This window comes from Peromyscus eremicus, unplaced genomic scaffold (assembly GCF_949786415.1).
Source record: "Peromyscus eremicus unplaced genomic scaffold, PerEre_H2_v1 PerEre#2#unplaced_83, whole genome shotgun sequence".
In the NCBI taxonomy this organism is placed as follows: Eukaryota; Metazoa; Chordata; class Mammalia; order Rodentia; family Cricetidae; genus Peromyscus; species Peromyscus eremicus.
The window spans coordinates 265,034-273,578 of NW_026734323.1; positions in this window are offsets into that span (position 1 = coordinate 265,034).

The following is an 8,545-nucleotide window of genomic DNA, read 5'->3' on the forward strand; positions in this document are numbered from 1 at the left end:
CCTGTTGGTTGTGGTGTCAGTGAGCTGGCCCTGAGGCTGAGAGAGCAGAAGAGCTGAGTCTACCCTCTTCTTCTGTATTGTGTTGGCCAGGGTAAGGGAAAGATCCCTGCCTCACCTGAGCAAATGCCACCTGCAGCTGGTGGGAGAGTGGGACTTTGGGCATGAGAACAGAAGAGCTGGGTCAGCCTCTCACCAACTGTAGCAACTGGTATTGTGGGCCTGGTACATCACCTCAGCAAAGCACTAGAGCTGTCCCTTTACTCTGCGTGTGGGAAAGTCAGATTTGAGTTCATGAGAACAGGACAAAGGGCCTCTCCCCATTCTGCCCATTGCATGGGGTGACCTTGGTGGTGCAGTGCTGGAGAGCTTGCCTGGGTGGAGATGATGAAGGAAAGCTGGCAGTCTGACCATCCCAGGTGTCCCAAGCCCAAAACCATGGCTACGAATTATGCAACCCTAACGTCGTCTTTATCCATGGACTGCAGGAACAGGTAAAGGGCCCAGTTCGGAAGATCTAAAGCTGCAGGATCTCTATGACACAAGGCATCAATAGGATATCCAAGAAGAGTACAAGTGAAGGTCCATTATCTATAGTGTAGAGAAGCCAGAGAGGCCAGGAACACTTACAAGAAAAGATGTATGGACTAAAGGGTATACTGTGTGACTCACTGGGCCACACTAAAACTTTCTTGCCAAGACTTTTGTTTGTTTGTAAATTTGGGTTTTCAGTTTTCCTTTAAATTTTATTTTGCTTAGGACAAAGCTCAGATGTGATGGAAAGGATAGGGGAAAAGTTGGATTGGGATGCATCATGTGAAACCAACAAAGAATAATAAAACATTTAAAATAAAAAAATAGAAAAACCAGAGCTATCTGCCTCTGGTTTCCTTAAAATATAGCATCAGTGAAAAACCAGACTCTAGACAGAACGAGTTCCAAGATATGTTGGGACTTTTTTGGCCTTAACTACGAATGGATTCAATTTCTTAATGGTTTATTTCTTTTATATGTATGGACATTTTGCCTGCAGCAGGGCTGCACACTACATGCATGCAATTCCACCAGAGGCCAGAAGATGGCATCAGATTCCACCTGAACCTGGAGTTACAGTGGCTCTTTAGCTGCTCTGTTGGTCCTTTGGGAGAGAAACTACTCAAAATGCAGCAGCCATCTCTTCAGACCCTGCACTTGACTTTTGTCCTTCTAGCCATATGTGCTATATCAGTTTGACTGAATCACCCTCAAGCAAAGAGAAATTTCAGGAGACCAGTAGGGACAAACACATAATGTAGGCATGCTAATTTCCTTAGGATACCAGGCATCTATGCAAGGCGTTGGTGGATTCAAGATTCTGCTCCAGACATCCACTTATTGTCAGGGTTGGATCAGATCTGTCACATCTTGTCCTGGATGACAATGAAGATTAGGGCCATCTGATGAGATGCAGAATGGAGAAGACACTCCTGGTGGTGGAGGTGTGGATAGGACTCTCTCTTGATGGTCCAGCTAAGCAGTGTTGGGAGGAAGCTTCACACCAGGCAGAGTGGATGGAGCCTTTAGCAAAAGAGACATGCCAGTCATGAGGAGCATTTCTGTACAAGGCTAGGAAAGGAGAGGGATGGTGGATGGTGCTCTTTAACCACAGCTGATCACACTGTGTCCTGAGGAAGGGTTTTTTCCAGATGAGTGCTTTATTTTTATGAAGCTCCCCTGGACCAGATCTGCCTTCTGAGACTGACAGTGAATCACAGAGTTAATGTGTGGAGGAAGTAATCCTGTGGGACAACAAACTGGTGCTGTCAAACAAAGGTAGAAAGAATCTACTCTTTATGAATAAAGAACATAAACACACAGAGCATCAATACATATACAAAGCTCATGAATTCCATGGATGACATGATCAGCTGGAGAGACGGATCAGTGGGCAAAGGTAACTTCTGCTAGGCCTACAGACCTGAGTTACTTCTCTAGGACTCACATGATTGAAGGAGAGAACAAACCTCTGAGAAACTTTCCTCTGATCTTACCACAAGTGTAGGTACATGGTCATGGTCTACAAAAGCTAATACTTTCTATTCCTAAGGCTTTCTATTTCTCATTTACCCTAGAATCTTTCCATCTGAGGCACTCTTTTAATTATATTACTCTGCATTCCATTTGAGAGATTTGGGACATTTGCTATTTTATTCTTGATGCTGAGATGTTATAAGATCTAAGAAGGTCAACAGCAAAGCATCTCCTGAAGAACGGTTAAGGGAAAGTGGGCACTGGGAATTTATGACATAGCTGAGACACAAACTACTCTAGAATGTCTTCTCTACATGCCTGGTGTACTATTCAGGGCTCTCTAGAGTAACAGAAGTTATAAAATGATCCTCTCTATGGAAAGAATATTTGTTAGAATGGCTTACAGGCTAATAGCTAATCCAACAATATTTGGCTATGAATGGAGAGACCAGGAATCCAGAGTCTGCCAGCACCCGGCTGGACTAAGAGGTGAGTCTTTATCTTCATACCCGAACACCCCAGCCCCTAGGCTTTGGGCCCAGGGGCACAACCCTGCGCCCCTACACTACCACCCATTGCAGTTCTAGTTTCAGGCCAGTTGGCAGACAGACCTCCTGCACACAGGTCAGTCTACCACCATCCCCCATCAGACCCTGTAACCCAAGCCCCACCTCCCCCAAATCCCACCCACCCTCGGAGACTGCACCTGTTCCCTGAGACAGAGCCTGCCAGCACCTGACTGGACTTAGAGGCCAGTTGTCAGGCAGAACTCCTGCAGACAGATCAGACTGCCACCATCTACCACACGCAGCTACTCCCTGAGACAGAGCCCACTAGCACCAGTTGGACTAAGAGCTGCTCCCTAAGACAAAAATTCCATCAGCATCGACCTGACCAAGAGCCCCCACTGGATCAAGAGTATCAATCAGACCAAGAGAGGCTCCCTCAGACACAGACACCACTTGCACCAAGTGGAGAAAGTGATGGGTAGACACCAGTGCAAAAATACAGTCAACAACACAAAAACCAATATGGCTCCATATCCAGAACCTACATCAGCAAGACCTGAACATGCCAACACAGAAGAAACAGAAGATATCTACCATAGAAATGACTTTAGGAAGATATTAGAGATCTTAAAAGAGGAAATGAAAAATTTCCTTAAAGAAATCAAGGAAAAGTCAAACCAAAAAATGGGAAGAAATCAGTAAGTCCCTTGAAGGCCAAGAGAAAGCAATTAAACAAGTGGGGTAAACAGTTAAAGATTTCAAAAATGGAGACAATAAAGAAGACACAAACTGAGGTAATGCTGGAAGTGGAAAATCTGAGTAAACAAACAGGAACTACAGATGCAAGTATAACCAACAGAATGCAAGAGATGGAAGAGCGGGTCTCTGGCATTGAAGATACAGTAGAGGAAATAGATTCATCAGTCAAAGAAAACACTAAAGCCAACAAAGTCATGACCCAAAATGTCCAGGAAATTTAGGACACCATGAAAAGACCAAACAATAAAAGGGATAGAAGAAGGAGAATACCAACTTAAAGGCACAGAAAATATATTCAACAAAGTCATAGAAGAAATTTTTCTCAACCTAAAGAAAGAAATGACCATAAAAATACATGGGCTCTGCATCAGCTCTTGCCTCCAGCATCCTGTCCTGTTTGAGTTCTGGTCCTGATTTCCTTCAGTGATGAACAGTGATATGATAGTGTAAGTCAGAAAAACACGTTCTTTCTCAACTTGCTTTTAGTCATGGTTCTTCACTGAAAACAACAGAACCCTAACCAGGACACTGTGCATATCAGAGGACATTGTTCAGGAGTTGGCTCTCCCCTTCTACCATGTTGAGGCAGGTCTCTCTTGTTTCTAGGATGTACTGGGTACTCTAGTCCAGCTGGCGTTCCAGCTTCCAGGCAATTTCCTGTCTCATCCCCACATTACTCTGCCATGAGTGAAGGAATCACAGATGTGTGCCCCTGTTCTAGATTTTAGGTGATTTCTAGGGGTTGAACTCAATAGACTTGTACAGACAATGTGTGTACTAGTATTCCCCAATATTCCCAAAGCCCTTGCTTTTAAAACTTAAAACATTTTGCAAGTCTAAGGTCCCTTAGAAAAAAGTCTCTTAATTGGGTCTGGTAAAAACAAACCAAAAACATTACATATTTTCTTATACCACAAGGGAAGAATGAGCACAGAAATATTCAGATGAGAATATTACCAAAATCCAGCTTTACTTATTAAATCCTTACAGCCCAATCCCTACAGCATCTGAAACAAATATGTAACTGGAAGTTCCTCTAGTCCCACTGAGCCCCTTATAAAATAATCACTCAGAGGCTTGATATTAATTATAAATTATATGGCCTATGACTCAGGCTTCTTACTAGCTAGCTAGCTCTTATAACTTAACTCAACCCATAACTATCAATCTATGTATCACCATGTGTTTCTTGGCTTTACCTGCTTCTCATTACATGTTGCTCCTTGGGCAGTTGGCTAATGTCTCTCCTGCCTCTGCTTTCTCCTTTCCCTATCTCTCTTGGATTTTCCCACCAGGCTCCATCCCATTCTGCCATAGGCCAATGCAGCATTATCTATTAACCAATCAGAGAAACACATATTCACAGTATACAGAAAGACATCCCACAGCACTCATGTGATTTATCTTCTGGGCTCCAAATGGATGGTGCATTCCTCCCTCTCCAGTTCCACTGCTTGCAACACATGCAGTGCAGCTTTTCTCAGGGTTAGTCTGGCTCCACTCCATATTTGTGCTTCCCCTCGGTAGATGGACCGTGGTCTTGCCATCTACAATATTCTATGGCACTCTTTTTACCTCCTCTTCCACAGGGTTCCCTATGTCCTGAGGAGTCTGATTAGAGAGGTCCAGTTTAGGGTTGAGTGTTCAAGTTCTCTTCCTCTCTGCATATTGTCTAGTTGAGGGTCTCTGTATTTGTTCCCATCTGATGCAGGAGGAAGCTGCTCCTATGATGGCTGAGAAATGCATTGTCTATGAGTATAGCATGATATTGTTAGGAATCATTTTATTGCTATGTTCCTTAAGCAGAACAGTAGTATTTGGTTTTCCCCATGGACCCTAGCCTATCTAGTCTTAGGTTCTTGGCCAGCCAAGCAGTGCTGGGTATGCCTTCCCTGTCAGGGAATGGGCCTTTAATCAAGTCAGGTACTGGTTGATTACTCCCACAAGCTTTGTTCCACTACTGCACCAGCAGATCTTGGATGCAGTCACCATTCTAGATTGGAGGTATTGGAGCTGGGTTGGTGTTTACCTTTCTCCTTTGATAGTGAGCAGAGTACTCTTCAGTGCCATGAAATCTAGTCTATAAGTGGTGAAGACTCTAGGGAGACACTAGCTTGACTTCGCCATGTTCAATGAGTTGTGTCATTATCATCTTCAGGAACCACACCTTCCTGTCAGTTTATGGAGAGCAACCAATAGCCTTGCAAAACCTTGGGTTGTTTGAGATCACCATTGGACACCTTTCACCTACAACTTGACTAGATGTAACCCATTGCCAGTATTGCAAGTTTCATTTGGTAACAAGAGATATCCAGTTGGGGCTTTGTCTCCCGACACTTTGGTTTCTGTTTGTTTTGTTTTTGGTTATTTGGGATTTTTTTGTGCGGGGCTGTTTCATCTAGATCCCCTTCATATATGTATATATTTTAGAGTGGTTCTACTCTATTAGGTTTCCATAAGATCCCTCAAATGGCCCTTAATTTTATCTTTCCCTCCCTATATTTATTTGCCCCTTCTTCTCTCTCCCTCCTTGTTTGACCATCCAGTTCCAAACTTGATTCCTCATCCATCCATAACAATCTATTCTATTCCCCCTTTATGAACATTTCCCCACCCCGCTAGGACCTTACTCTAACCTGTGGTTATACAGATTGTAGCTTAATTATCTTTGACTCAACAGCTAACAGTCTTTTTGGGTCTGGGTTAGTTCACTAAAGATGACTTTTTCTACCTCCATCCATTTACCTGCAAATTTCAAGATTTCCTCTTTCTTTTTTAACTTCTTTTTTAATATCCCATTGTATAAATGTACCTCATTTTCTTTATACATTCATCTGTTGACGAATACCTAGAATGTCTCCAATTTCTGGCTATTATAAATAGAGCAACAATTAACATGGTTGAGCAAGTAAGTGTTTCTGTTGGAGGTGAAGCATCCTTTGGGTATATGCCAAAAGTGGTGTACTGGGTCTTGATCAATTCCCAGCTTCCAAAGGAACAGCCACACCTATTTCCATAGTGGCCGCACAAGTTTGCATTCCCACCAGCAATGGATGAGTGTTTCCCTTGCTCCCCATCCTTGCCAACATTAGCTGTCATTTGTTTTATTAATCTTATCTATTCTGACTCACGTAACATGAAATCTCAAAATAGTTTGATTTACATTGCCCTAAAGACTAAGGATACTGCACCTTTTGATGTGTTTTCTATACTCTAGAATTTCCACTAGTGAAACTTCTCTGTTTAGACCTATAGCTAGTTTTTAATTATGTTATTTATATTCTATATATAATTTGTATATATATTAGCCTTCTATTGGATATATAGTTGATGAAAACAAAACCTTTTCCCATGTTGTAGGCTGCCATTAGAAACAAAACACTATTAGTGGCAGAACAGATAATGCTCTGTGGGTGAACCCACGAATTGACAGACACATCGAAGTTATCAAAATCCATTAATGTTATGTAATAAAATATCCCTATATAATAATACATTTTTACTATAATAATTCAATGAATATACTTTGATATATTTCTACTTGTTGTTCAAGAAATGCATAGGATGCATTTTGAAAATATTCACCACCCAATTCCTCCCATTTTGTCATCCCAAGTCTGCCTCTACATCTGTGATGCCCAATTTATATCTTCTTCATTACTTTAATTTTTAATAACCCCAGGGGCAAACTCTTAAAGAAAACTGACCCTATTTGCCGGAAGCCATTACTGGTCCAAAGTTCATCAGTTAAGAATAGGGGCTCACGGACCCTTCCCCTTCCATGCTTGAATGTTGACCGGCTTGATATTGGACAATGACCACAACAGCTCTGAGTCATGGCCAGAAGACACTGTTTGCTCTAATCCTCCCTGACCTCTGGCTCCTACAGTCTTTCTAACTCATCTTCCATGATGGTCTTTGAAACTTGTGGAAAGGGTGTGATACAGATATGTCATTAAATATGACTGAAATCAATGAAATAAAAACAAAAATCTGAAGATACAGTGAAACAACGAGTCAGTTCCTTGAAGACGTTAACAAGATGGGCACACCTTTAGCCAAATTAACAATAAGGAAGAGGAGGATGAAAATAATGAAACAAAGGAGGAAAAAGGAGACATGGAGGGAATTTAACCCTTTAAAAATTTACACTCCACAAAACTGAAAAATCTTTTTAAAGAACTGATGAATTTTTAGATGTCTGTAATCCACCAAAATTATATCAAGATAACATGAATGGATTAAATAACCGAATACTAATTAATGGCATAGAAGCCATAATTAAAAATCTCCCAACAAAAGAAGTCCAGAGAAGGACAAATTCAGTGTCAAATTTGAACAAGATATTTAAAGCAAAACTAACACTCCACCAACTATTCCATTCATTTTTAAGCCAGGGATACCCTGGTATTGAGAGAGGAAGACAGATAGGTAGGTAAGGTAGGTAGGTAGAGAGAGAGAGAGAGAGAGAGAGAGAGAGAGAGAGAGAGAGAGAGAGAGAGAGAGAGAGAGTAGATGGATAGATAGATAGAATTATAGGCCTATTACCCTGATGAATATATACATACAAATTCTCAATAAAATACTTGTATATCAAGTTCAGGATCACATTAAAAAATTCATCCACCATGGTCAATTTGTCTTCACCTCAAACATACAAGGATAATTCAACATACACAAATCAACATATTTATTCCACCACATAAAATGAATAAAGTACAAAAAGAGCATGACCATCTTTGTATATGAAAAAAAGGCCTTTGTTAAAATTCAACTTTCATCAATGATAAAAGTCCTGGAGAATCTAGGGGTACAGAGGATATAATTCAACATAATAAAGTCATTGTACAACAAGCCCACAACAACACCTTGCTAAATAGAGAAAAACTCAGAGCAATTCCAAAAAGGAGGAAGAAGAAAAGAATGTTCACTCCTTCCACTCCTATTCAATATAGAACTTTAACTCTTAGCAAGAGCAATAAGACAACTGAAGGAGATAAAGAGGATACAATGGGAAAAGGAGAAGTCAAAATGTCCTTATTTGCAGATGATATGATTATAAACACATAAAACTAAATATTTATCAGAACTCCCTTAAGCCTGACAAATAGATTCATAAAAATGAAAGATTGTAAAATTAACACACAAAAGTCAGTGGCCTTCCTGTATACCAATCACAAACATACTGACAAAGAAATCAGGGAAACAGTTCCACTCACAAAAGGATTAAAAGTGTATGACAAGATGTTTTATATAAGCACACTTTAAAA